Raw genomic sequence first — 12,500 nt, 5'->3', positions numbered from 1 at the left:
AAGCTAGACTGACTGTATGCATGGCTTGTGTCGACCTTTCAATGCGTGAATTATTACAGAAAAAGTGGCAATCCCATAGCAGGAATCGAACCAGTAAACTAAGAATACTGGTTGCTTGGTCAAATGGGATAACCCAAAGGGTCACAGAAAAAATTAGAGGCGTAAAAAAAAAAAAAAAAAAAAGTGTTGCTTTGATTAAATTTTTTTTTCCTTTCAACAGTTTAAACTTGACTCATTTGAACAGTAGTTAGGAGCTAGTGGCTTATTCTGATGGTTATGAGGTTTTCCCTCAGATAGGGTACAGTTCACTCCTTTTCTTTGACTAGGGAGCTTGAGAACTTTGCCATTCAGTTGTTAAATTCTACAGATTAGAATGGAAATTGGAGGCCAAAGGACAGGCCATACGAGTTGTTGAGTTCCTCGACATTTTGAAGTAAAAAAGGATAGTTGAGAATAGTTTGAGCTATGAAACCTATAAATGTGTTGTGCTAGAGTTAGAAATGAAGTGCCAAGACCCTAACGTTTTGCAATTTTGGCTGCAAAGTGCAAATTTTACCTGAATGCTTTTTTATGCAAACAACAGTGTCTGCCTTTGAATGTCAGAGATAGTACAGAAAAAGCAGCATTCCCATACCGGGAGTCGAACCCGGGCCGCCTGGGTGAAAACCAGGAATCCTAACCGCTAGACCATATGGGAAGAGTTGTTCTCTCAAGACGTTCTCAATGTGAAAAAAGAAGAACTTAATTGCTTTGAGTAAGTAAGTTTGGCACATCCTTGCTAGAAGCTTGCCTCGTTAGCGCAGTAGGTAGCGCGTCAGTCTCATAATCTGAAGGTCGTGAGTTCGATCCTCACACGGGGCACTATGCTTTAGATATTTTGTCTCCATCTTGACTAGACAGCCAGAACTGTATCCACTCAGTACCAAAAAACGTCAGATATAAAGGAAGGGGGTTTTGGATCCTTTGAAACCAAATAGTTAAAAGTCAAAAGTAAAAATGATTTGTGATATGAATTCAAATGGAGTATTGAGCAAAAGAATGGAATGAATGTCCAAAATCTATTGTGGTCAGCATTTTTTGCTGCAAAGAGCAAATCCAAGCTAGACTGACTGTATGCATGGCTTGTGTCGACCTTTCAATGCGTGAATTATTACAGAAAAAGTGGCAATCCCATAGCAGGAATCGAACCAGTAAACTAAGAATACTGGTTGCTTGGTCAAATAGGATAACCCAAAGGGTCACAGAAAAAATTAGAGGCGTAAAAAAAAAAAAAAATAAAAAAAAAAAAAAGAGTGTTGCTTTGATTAAATTTTTTTTTCCTTTCAACAGTTTAAACTTGACTCATTTGAACAGTAGTTAGGAGCTAGTGGCTTATTCTGATGGTTATGAGGTTTTCCCTCAGATAGGGTACAGTTCACTCCTTTTCTTTGACTAGGGAGCTTGAGAACTTTGCCATTCAGTTGTTAAATTCTACAGATTAGAATGGAAATTGGAGGCCAAAGGACAGGCCATACGAGTTGTTGAGTTCCTCGACATTTTGAAGTAAAAAAGGATAGTTGAGAATAGTTTGAGCTATGAAACCTATAAATGTGTTGTGCTAGAGTTAGAAATGAAGTGCCAAGACCCTAACGTTTTGCAATTTTGGCTGCAAAGTGCAAATTTTACCTGAATGCTTTTTTATGCAAACAACAGTGTCTGCCTTTGAATGTCAGAGATAGTACAGAAAAAGCAGCATTCCCATACCGGGAGTCGAACCCGGGCCGCCTGAGTGAAAACCAGGAATCCTAACCGCTAGACCATATGGGAAGAGTTGTTCTCTCAACACGTTCTCAATGTGAAAAAAGAAGAACTTAATTGCTTTGAGTAAGTAAGTTTGGCACATCCTTGCTAGAAGCTTGCCTCGTTAGCGCAGTAGGTAGCGCGTCAGTCTCATAATCTGAAGGTCGTGAGTTTGATCCTCACTTGGGGCACTATGCTTTAGATATTTTGTCTCCATCTTGACTAGACAGCCAGAACTGTATCCACTTAGTACCAAAAAACGTCAGATATAAAGGAAGGGGGTTTTGGATCCTTTGAAACCAAATAGTTAAAAGTTAAAAGTAAAAATGACTTGTGATATGAATTCAAATGGAGTATTGAGCAAAAGAATGGAATGAATGTCCAAAATCTATTGTGGTCAGCATTTTTTGCTGCAAAGAGCAAATCCAAGCTAGACTGACTGTATGCATGGCTTGTGTCGACCTTTCAATGCGTGAATTATTACAGAAAAAGTGGCAATCCCATTGCAGGAATCGAACCAGTAAACTAAGAATACTGGTTGCTTGGTCAAATGGGATAACCCAAAGGGTCACAGAAAAAATTAGAGGCGTAAAAAAAAAAAAAAAAAAAAAAGAGTGTTGCTTTGATTAAATTTTTTTTTCCTTTCAACAGTTTAAACTTGACTCATTTGAACAGTAGTTAGGAGCTAGTGGCTTATTCTGATGGTTATGAGGTTTTCCCTCAGATAGGGTACAGTTCACTCCTTTTCTTTGACTAGGGAGCTTGAGAACTTTGCCATTCAGTTGTTAAATTCTACAGATTAGAATGGAAATTGGAGGCCAAAGGACAGGCCATACGAGTTGTTGAGTTCCTCGACATTTTGAAGTAAAAAAGGATAGTTGAGAATAGTTTGAGCTATGAAACCTATAAATGTGTTGTGCTAGAGTTAGAAATGAAGTGCCAAGACCCTAACGTTTTGCAATTTTGGCTGCAAAGTGCAAATTTTACCTGAATGCTTTTTTATGCAAACAACAGTGTCTGCCTTTGAATGTCAGAGATAGTACAGAAAAAGCAGCATTCCCATACCGGGAGTCGAACCCGGGCCGCCTGGGTGAAAACCAGGAATCCTAACCGCTAGACCATATGGGAAGAGTTGTTCTCTCAAGACGTTCTCAATGTGAAAAAAGAAGAACTTAATTGCTTTGAGTAAGTAAGTTTGGCACATCCTTGCTAGAAGCTTGCCTCGTTAGCGCAGTAGGTAGCGCGTCAGTCTCATAATCTGAAGGTCGTGAGTTCGATCCTCACACGGGGCACTATGCTTTAGATATTTTGTCTCCATCTTTACTAGACAGCCAGAACTGTATCCACTCAGTACCAAAAAACGTCAGATATAAAGGAAGGGGGTTTTGGATCCTTTGAAACCAAATAGTTAAAAGTCAAAAGTAGAGATGAGCGAACCGGTCGCGGTTCGGCTCGAGGTTGGTTCGCCGAACGGACCTCCCGTTCGAGTTCGGTTCGTCGAACGTTCGACGAACCGAACTCGAACTGCATAGGAAACAATGGCAGGCAATCACAAACACAGAAAAACACCTAGAAAACACCCTCAAAGGTGTCCTAAAGGTGACAAACAACTCAAACACATTGGAAAGTGACAAGGACATATACTCATGCGAAAACAAAACAGCTGGACAAGGAAAAAGAGGAGGACACACAGATATAGGCATGGCACGCCCTTCTAAAATCATGTAAAACACCGCAAGGTGACTCCAAGCGGAGTCTCAATTTTTTCCAAAAATTGGGCCACACACACACCCACCCCTTCAGTGGCAGCAGTTGTGCCCCAGTTGTACACTTCACAGCTACATTTGCATCAAGCACATTCAAAAATACGCCATTCTTATCCGTCCCCAGGATGACACCGGGGTAGGTAGCAAAGTCTTTCCTGATCCCAGCTCTGTTCATCTTGGCTTCTTTTAAAAACACATCGAGCAAGGGTTACTCCAAGCGGAGTCTCCCTTTTTTTCCAAAAATTGGGCCACACAGACACCCACCCCATCAGTGGCAGCACTTGGGCCCTAGTTGCAAACAGGATGTTTTGATTTGCATCAAGCACATTCAAAAATACGCCATTCTTATCCGTCCCCAGGATGACACCGGGGTAGGTAGCAAAGTCTTTCCTGATCCCAGCTCTGTTCATCTTGGCTTCTTTTAAAAACACATCAAGCAAGGGTTACTCCAAGCGGAGTCTCCCTTTTTTTCCAAAAATTGGGCCACACAGACACCCACCCCATCAGTGGCAGCACTTGGGCCCTAGTTGCAAACAGGATGTTTTGATTTGCATCAAGCACATTCCAAATCCACAAGCATTTACTCTCCCCAGGATGACACAGGGGTAGTAAATTCCTTCTGGATCCATGACTTGTTCATTTTGATGAACGTCAGTCTGTCCACATTGTCACTGGACAGACGCGTGCGCTTATCTGTCAGCACACACCCAGCAGCACTGAATACACGTTCAGAGACAACGCTGGCAGCTGGACACGACAAAATCTCCAAGGCGTAACTGGAGAGCTCTGGCCATTTTTCTATGTTTGAAGCCCAAAAGGAGCAAGGCTCCAGTTGCACAGTCATGGCATCGATGTTCATTTGGAGATACTCCTGTATCATCCTCTCCAGCCGTTGAGTATGTGTCAGACTTGTTGTCTCTGGTGGCCTTGCAAAAGAGGGTCTAAAAAAATTATGAAAAGATTCCATAAAATTGCTGTTACCGGCACCAGATACGGTCCTACTGGTACGGGTAGACTGGTGAAGATGACGAGACCGTCCCATGTTTGTCAAGTTACAACTGGGAGATTCCCTCCCTGCACCTGCACGGTTGTTTGGTGGAAAAGCCGAGCTAAGATCGAGTAACAGCTTCTGCTGATACTCCTGCATACGTGCGTCCCTTTCTATGGCTGGAATTATGTCACAAAATTTGGACTTGTACCGGGGATCTAATAGTGTGGCAATCCAGTAGTCATCATCACTTCTAATTTTGACAATACGACTGTCATGTTGGAGGTAGTGCAACAAAAAGGCACTCATGTGTCTTGCGCAGCCATGCGGACCAAGTCCACGCTGTGTTTGTGGCATAGAGGTGCTACCCGTTCTTTCTTCCTCTGACATCTCCCCCCAACCTCTTTCAACTGAAATTTGACCAAGGTCTCCCTCATCCGCTGAGTCTTCCATGTCCATGGACAGTTCGTCCTCCATTTCTTCATGTTCTCCTGCACCTTGCTCAACATTTCGCCTGCTACTATGCGCCCTTGTCGATCCCTGTTCCCCATGGTCCCATGCCTGCTGCGTTGGTGATGATGAACGTCTGGACCTTGGTGATGTTGTTGTCCCTTGCACATATGAATCCTCCTGTAGTTCCTCCCCTTCATGTTGTCCCACCCCCTGACTCTGAATAGTGTTTAGCGTGTGCTCCAGCATGTAAATGACTGGAATCGTCATGCTGATAATGGCATTGTCAGAGCTAAACATATTCGTCGCCATGTCGAAACTGTGCAGAAGGGTGCATAGGTCCTTGATCTGAGACCACTCCATCAGGGTGATCTGCCCCACCTCTGCATCTCGTTGGCCCAGGCTATACGTCATGACGTATTGCACCAGGGCTCTGCGGTGCTGCCACAGTCGCTGTAACATGTGGAGAGTTGAATTCCAGCGTGTCGCCACATCGCATTTCAGGCGATGAACCGGCAGGCCGAAAGACTTCTGTAGCGATGCAAGTCACTCAGCTGCAGCGCTTGAACGCCGGAAGTGAGCAGACAGTTTTCGTGCCCTGTTCAGAAGGCCATCTAGGCCGGGATAGTGTGTTAAAAATTGCTGCACGACAAGGTTCAACACGTGAGCCATACAAGGTACGTGTGTCACCTTGCCCAGGCGAAGGGCCGCACCCAGGTTTGCAGCATTGTCGCACACGGCCTTACCAGGCTGCAGGTTGAGTGGAGACAACCATTTATTAAACTCGGACCGCAGAGCTGACCACAACTCCTCAGCTGTGTGACTCTTATTACCAAGACATGTCAAGCTAAAGACCGCCTGATGCCGTTGCGCTCGGCTGCCAGCATAGTAATGAGGCGTGCGTGATACCTTCTGCGCAGTGAGAACGCTGGTGGCCTGACCAGGCAGGCTTGGGGCGGAGGTGGAGGACCCAGATGAGGTGGAGGATGCAGAAGCTGTGGCGGAACTTGGACAGACAGAGGATTGACACACAAGTCGTGGGGACGGCAAGACTTGTGCAGCAGACCCTTCACCATCTATCACCATAGTTACCCAGTGCCCAGTCAGCGACATGTAACGTCCCTGTCCATGCTTACTGGTCCAAGTATCGGTGGTGAAATGCACCCGTTCACACACAGAGTTTCTCAAGGAAGCGGTGATGTTGTGTGCGACATGCTGGTGTAGCGCGGGCACACCTTTCTTAGAGAAGTAGTGGCGACTAGGCATCTGGTACTGGGGCACAGCGACAGACATAAGGTCTCTAAAATCCTGTGTGTCCACTAGGCGGAAAGGCAGCATTTCGGTAGCCAACAGCTTACAGAGGGATAGAGTCAACCTCTTAGCTTTGTCATGGGTCGGAGGAAGTGGCCTTTTATTTGACCACATCTGAGGGACAGAGATCTGGCTGCTGTGTGTAGACGGTGTTGAGTAGGGTGTCCCTGGAAAAATGCAGGTTTGTGAGGAAAGTGCAGGCGGAGACATGATGTTGCCTTCATCCAACGTTGGTGCTATCGATGTCTGAGAGAGCTGTACACACTCACTTGTTTCCCCTTCCAAACCAACTGACGACCTTACAAGCAAACTGCCTGTTGCGGTTACAGTGGTGGAAGTTTTGCGTGGAAAAACAGGTGTGACAGCTGTCCCCACAGTCCTAGAAGATGAAGAGCGCGCGGATGCACTGGAAGGGGCGGGCGGTGGATGGTTCGCTCCGCTAGCCGGCATTGCAGCACTGTGAGCTTCCCACCGGGACTTATGATATTTATTCATGTGACGATTCATGGAAGAAGTTGTCAAACTGCTGAGGTTTTGACCTCTACTAACAGAATCATGACAAATGTTACATATCACATGAGTTGGGCGATCTTTTTCGATGTGAAAAAAGGCCCAGGCTAGGCAAGGCTTAGAGGCCATGCGACCTGTTGATCCACCCCGAATAATGCTCATAGGCAGAGTGGTGGCTGAGGATGCAGTTGTAGACGTGCTACCAGTGCTCCGACTCTGTCCAGGAAGGCGCAAGGTAACTTCGTCGTCGGTTGCATCCTCCTCCACCGCCTCTGTTGACCTCCTCGAGTGCCTGACTGGGGGTTGACAGTAGGTGGGATCTAGAACGTCATCATCAATTGTTGTGTTCGCACTCCCCTCCCCCTCAGACCGAGCCTCTTCTTGCCCTGACCGAATATTTAAGTTGTCATCCCAATCGGGTATCTGCGTCTCATCTTCATCAGTATGTTCCTCATTGTCTATAACCACAGGTGTTACAGTTTGTGACAAAGGGTCAACATTATGCTCAGAAACTTGGTCCTCACGGCCTGAATCTGAGTCACAAAGGTTCTGGGCATCACTGCAGACCATTTCCTGTTCTGTACTCACTGTAGCTTGGGAGCAGACCTCTGATTCCCAGGCTATAGTGTGACTGAACAGCTCTGCAGACTCAGCCATCTCAGTTCCACCATACTGTGCAGGGCTGATGGAGACTTCAGAGCTGGGAGAAATCAAGTGTGATTGGGATGACAACTCAGAGGAATGGTGTTTTTTGGATGCGGTACTTGAAGTGGCTGAGAGGGCACTTGTTGGACCACTTGAGATCCATTCAAGCATTTTCCTTTTTTGCCCATCATCTACCTTTGTTCCTCTTGTTCGTGTCCGTAAAAAAGGGAGCACATCGGATTGTCCACAATAAGTAGTAGACATCTTACTTTTGCTAGTAGATGGTCTATCTTCAGCAGATGATAATGGAGCTTTGGCACCTTCCCCACTGACAAAACCTTTTTTGCCTTTTCCACCACGCCTCTTCCCCTTTCCACCAGCATCTGTCATTTTGCCACTCATGTTGATTGCGACAAGATTGTGGACTGAAAATGTGGTAGTAAAAATTGAGAGGTGGTGAAGATTGCAGTGGTGGTCTAGCTTTATTAACAGCAGAATAATAAAGAATAAATATCCCTGACAATGTAACTTAGTTATAATTCGTTGGAGTGTGCAACGCAGGCAGACGTGCTGCAAATGTCTTGGCACTAGTGGGACTATAGCAAAGTCCAATAGCCACGTATAGGATGCCACTAGGTTCACTGAGTGTGTGCTAGTATAATGGCTTAGTTATAATTAGTTGGAGTGTGCAACGCAGGCAGATGCGCTCTGCAAATGTCTTGGCACTAGTAGGACTATAGCAAAGTCCAATAGCCACGTATAGGATGCCACTAGGTACACTGAGTGTGTGCTAGTATAATGGCTTAGTTATAATTAGTTGGAGTGTGCAACGCAGGCAGACGTGCTGCAAATGTCTTGGCACTAGTGGGACTATAGCAAAGTCCAATAGCCACGTATAGGATGCCACTAGGTACACTGAGTGTGTGCTAGTATAATGGCTTAGTTATAATTAGTTGGAGTGTGCAACGCAGGCAGACGTGCTGCAAATGTCTTGGCACTAGTGGGACTACAGCAAAGTCCAATAGCCACGTATAGGATGCCACTAGGTACACTGAGTGTGTGCTAGTATAATGGCTTAGTTATAATTAGTTGGAGTGTGCAACGCAGGCAGACGTGCTGCAAATGTCTTGGCACTAGTGGGACTATAGCAAAGTCCAATAGCCACGTATAGGATGCCACTAGGTACACTGAGTGTGTGCTAGTATAATGGCTTAGTTATAATTAGTTGGAGTGTGCAACGCAGGCAGACGTGCTGCAAATGTCTTGGCACTAGTGGGACTATAGCAAAGTCCAATAGCCACGTATAGGATGCCACTAGGTACACTGAGTGTGTGCTAGTATAATGGCTTAGTTATAATTAGTTGGAGTGTGCAACGCAGGCAGACGTGCTGCAAATGTCTTGGCACTAGTGGGACTATAGCAAAGTCCAATAGCCACGTATAGGATGCCACTAGGTACACTGAGTGTGTGCTAGTATAATGGTTTAGTTATAATTAGTTGGAGTGTGCAACGCAGGCAGACGTGCTGCAAATGTCTTGGCACTAGTGGGACTATAGCAAAGTCCAATAGCCACGTATAGGATGCCACTAGGTACACTGAGTGTGTGCTAGTATAATGGCTTAGTTATAATTAGTTGGAGTGTGCAACGCAGGCAGACGTGCTGCAAATGTCTTGGCACTAGTGGGACTATAGCAAAGTCCAATAGCCACGTATAGGATGCCACTAGGTACACTGAGTGTGTGCTAGTATAATGGCTTAGTTATAATTAGTTGGAGTGTGCAACGCAGGCAGACGTGCTGCAAATGTCTTGGCACTAGTGGGACTATAGCAAAGTCCAATAGCCACGTATAGGATGCCACTAGGTACACTGAGTGTGTGCTAGTATAATGGTTTAGTTATAATTAGTTGGAGTGTGCAACGCAGGCAGACGTGCTGCAAATGTCTTGGCACTAGTGGGACTATAGCAAAGTCCAATAGCCACGTATAGGATGCCACTAGGTACACTGAGTGTGTGCTAGTATAATGGCTTAGTTATAATTAGTTGGAGTGTGCAACGCAGGCAGACGTGCTGCAAATGTCTTGGCACTAGTGGGACTATAGCAAAGTCCAATAGCCACGTATAGGATGCCACTAGGTACACTGAGTGTTTGCTAGTAAAATTGCTTAGTTTAAAAAACTTGGAGTGTGCAATGCAGGCAGATGTGCTCTGCTAATGTCTTTGCACTAGTGGGACTATAGCAAAGTCCAATAGCCACGTATAGGATGCCACTAGGTACACTGAGTGTGTGCTAGTATAATGGCTTAGTTATAATTCGTTGGAGTGTGCAACGCAGGCAGATGCGCTCTGCAAATGTCTTGGCACTAGTGGGACTATAGCAAAGTCCAATAGCCACGTATAGGATGCCACTAGGTACACTGAGTGTTTGCTAGTAAAATTGCTTAGTTTAAAAAAGTTGTAGTGTGCAATGCAGGCAGACGTGCTCTGCAAATGTCTTTGCACTAGTGGGACTATAGCAAAGTCCAATAGCCACGTATAGGATGCCACTAGGTACACTGAGTGTGTGCTAGTATAATGGCTTAGTTATAATTAGTTGGAGTGTGCAACGCAGGCAGACGTGCTGCAAATGTCTTGGCACTAGTGGGACTATAGCAAAGTCCAATAGCCACGTATAGGATGCCACTAGGTACACTGAGTGTGTGCTAGTATAATGGCTTAGTTATAATTAGTTGGAGTGTGCAACGCAGGCAGACGTGCTGCAAATGTCTTGGCACTAGTGGGACTATAGCAAAGTCCAATAGCCACGTATAGGATGCCACTAGGTACACTGAGTGTGTGCTAGTATAATGGCTTAGTTATAATTAGTTGGAGTGTGCAACGCAGGCAGACGTGCTGCAAATGTCTTGGCACTAGTGGGACTATAGCAAAGTCCAATAGCCACGTATAGGATGCCACTAGGTACACTGAATGTTTGCTAGTATAATGGCTTACTTAGAATGAGTTGGAGTGTGCAGAGGACAAGAGGGTACAGTGGCAGGATTGTGGTGCTCTGGGTAGAGGAATGGAAGCCTGCCTTTCTATTCCCTCCTAATGGTGAAATGCAGGGAGGAAATCCCTGACCTGGGCTACACAGACGCTGTTGCTGTTTGCAGGACCTGTCACTTATGGCTCTCTGACCCTGCCGCTTTGAGCCCTTAAAAGGACTGCTAGAATGTGCTCTCCCTAAGCTGTCTAACGCTGTGTATGCAGCACATACAGCTGTATCGGCTATAGGACTCAGGAGGACGGAGCTGCGACACTGATGTCTGACACCAAAGACGCAGAAGGCAGATAATGGCGTTCGTGAAGAAAATGTCCGGTTTTATAATGCAGGGACATGTGACATGCAGATCCTATCACACATGCCGTTGCTTCTCTGGCTCAAAGTCCACTTAGGTGTGTGTGTGTCTGTGATTGGCTGACATGCTGGCCCGCCCCACAAGACGCGCGCGCTTAGGGAAGGAAGACAAGAAAAAAAAAAAAAAAAATGGCGATCGCCATTATAGAAACAGCAGTGATCTGAAGGCGCTGTTCACGCACACTATACACTGAAATGTGATAATAGTTTGATTCACAGAGTGACTTACACTATTACAGCAGAAACCAAGCTAGGATTTAGCTGTTTTTTGGCTGCTAGAACCGTTCTCGAACGTTTCTAGAACTATCGAGCTTTTGCAAAAAGCTCGAGTTCTAGTTCGATCTAGAACATGCCCCAAAATCACTCGAGCCGCGAACTGGAGAACCACGAACCACGAACCGCGCTCAACTCTAGTCAAAAGTAAAAATGATTTGTGATATGAATTCAAATGGAGTATTGAGCAAAAGAATGGAATGAATGTCCAAAATCTATTGTGGTCAGCATTTTTTGCTGCAAAGAGCAAATCCAAGCTAGACTGACTGTATGCATGGCTTGTGTCGACCTTTCAATGCGTGAATTATTACAGAAAAAGTGGCAATCCCATAGCAGGAATCGAACCAGTAAACTAAGAATACTGGTTGCTTGGTCAAATGGGATAACCCAAAGGGTCACAGAAAAAATTAGAGGCGTAAAAAAAAAAAAAATAAAAAAAAAAAAAAAAAAGAGTGTTGCTTTGATTAAATTTTTTTTCCTTTCAACAGTTTAAACTTGACTCATTTGAACAGTAGTTAGGAGCTAGTGGCTTATTCTGATGGTTATGAGGTTTTCCCTCAGATAGGGTACAGTTCACTCCTTTTCTTTGACTAGGGAGCTTGAGAACTTTGCCATTCAGTTGTTAAATTCTACAGATTAGAATGGAAATTGGAGGCCAAAGGACAGGCCATACGAGTTGTTGAGTTCCTCGACATTTTGAAGTAAAAAAGGATAGTTGAGAATAGTTTGAGCTATGAAACCTATAAATGTGTTGTGCTAGAGTTAGAAATGAAGTGCCAAGACCCTAACGTTTTGCAATTGTGGCTGCAAAGTGCAAATTTTACCTGAATGCTTTTTTATGCAAACAACAGTGTCTGCCTTTGAATGTCAGAGATAGTACAGAAAAAGCAGCATTCCCATACCGGGAGTCGAACCCGGGCCACCTGGGTGAAAACCAGGAATCCTAACCGCTAGACCATATGGGAAGAGTTGTTCTCTCAAGACGTTCTCAATGTGAAAAAAGAAGAACTTAATTGCTTTGAGTAAGTAAGTTTGGCACATCCTTGCTAGAAGCTTGCCTCATTAGCGCAGTAGGTAGCGCGTCAGTCTCATAATCTGAAGGTCGTGAGTTTGATCCTCACACGGGGCACTATGCTTTAGATATTTTGTCTCCATCTTGACTAGACAGCCAGAACTGTATCCACTCAGTACCAAAAAACGTCAGATATAAAGGAAGGGGGTTTTGGATCCTTTGAAACCAAATAGTTAAAAGTCAAAAGTAAAAATGATTTGTGATATGAATTCAAATGGAGTATTGAGCAAAAGAATGGAATGAATGTCCAAAATCTATTTTGGTCAGCATTTTTTGCTGCAAAGAGCAAATCCAAGCTAGACTGACTGTAT

The 12,500-nt window shown here is 44.8% G+C and overlaps 5 non-coding genes across 5 annotated transcripts; 2 read left to right on the top strand and 3 right to left on the bottom strand.

The window, feature by feature from the left end:
- Positions 1–625: 625 nt before the first annotated feature.
- TRNAE-UUC (transfer RNA glutamic acid (anticodon UUC)) lies at positions 626–697 on the bottom strand. The gene has a single exon. It is a non-coding gene; the product is annotated as a tRNA-Glu (tRNA).
- Positions 698–788: 91 nt separating this feature from the next.
- Positions 789–861, top strand: TRNAM-CAU (transfer RNA methionine (anticodon CAU)). The gene has a single exon. It is a non-coding gene; the product is annotated as a tRNA-Met (tRNA).
- A 1,974-nt stretch (positions 862–2,835) lies between these two features.
- Positions 2,836–2,907, bottom strand: TRNAE-UUC (transfer RNA glutamic acid (anticodon UUC)). Its single transcript has one exon. It is a non-coding gene; the product is annotated as a tRNA-Glu (tRNA).
- Positions 2,908–2,998: 91 nt separating this feature from the next.
- On the top strand, positions 2,999–3,071 carry TRNAM-CAU (transfer RNA methionine (anticodon CAU)). Its single transcript has one exon. It is a non-coding gene; the product is annotated as a tRNA-Met (tRNA).
- Positions 3,072–12,010: 8,939 nt separating this feature from the next.
- Positions 12,011–12,082, bottom strand: TRNAE-UUC (transfer RNA glutamic acid (anticodon UUC)). Its single transcript has one exon. It is a non-coding gene; the product is annotated as a tRNA-Glu (tRNA).
- Between the last annotated feature and the right edge of the window lie 418 nt (positions 12,083–12,500).

Source organism: Anomaloglossus baeobatrachus, chromosome 4, assembly GCF_048569485.1.
Source record: "Anomaloglossus baeobatrachus isolate aAnoBae1 chromosome 4, aAnoBae1.hap1, whole genome shotgun sequence".
In the NCBI taxonomy this organism is placed as follows: Eukaryota; Metazoa; Chordata; class Amphibia; order Anura; family Aromobatidae; genus Anomaloglossus; species Anomaloglossus baeobatrachus.
The sequence above is the reverse complement of the archived record's forward strand: the minus strand, read 5'-3'. Positions and strand labels throughout refer to the sequence as shown.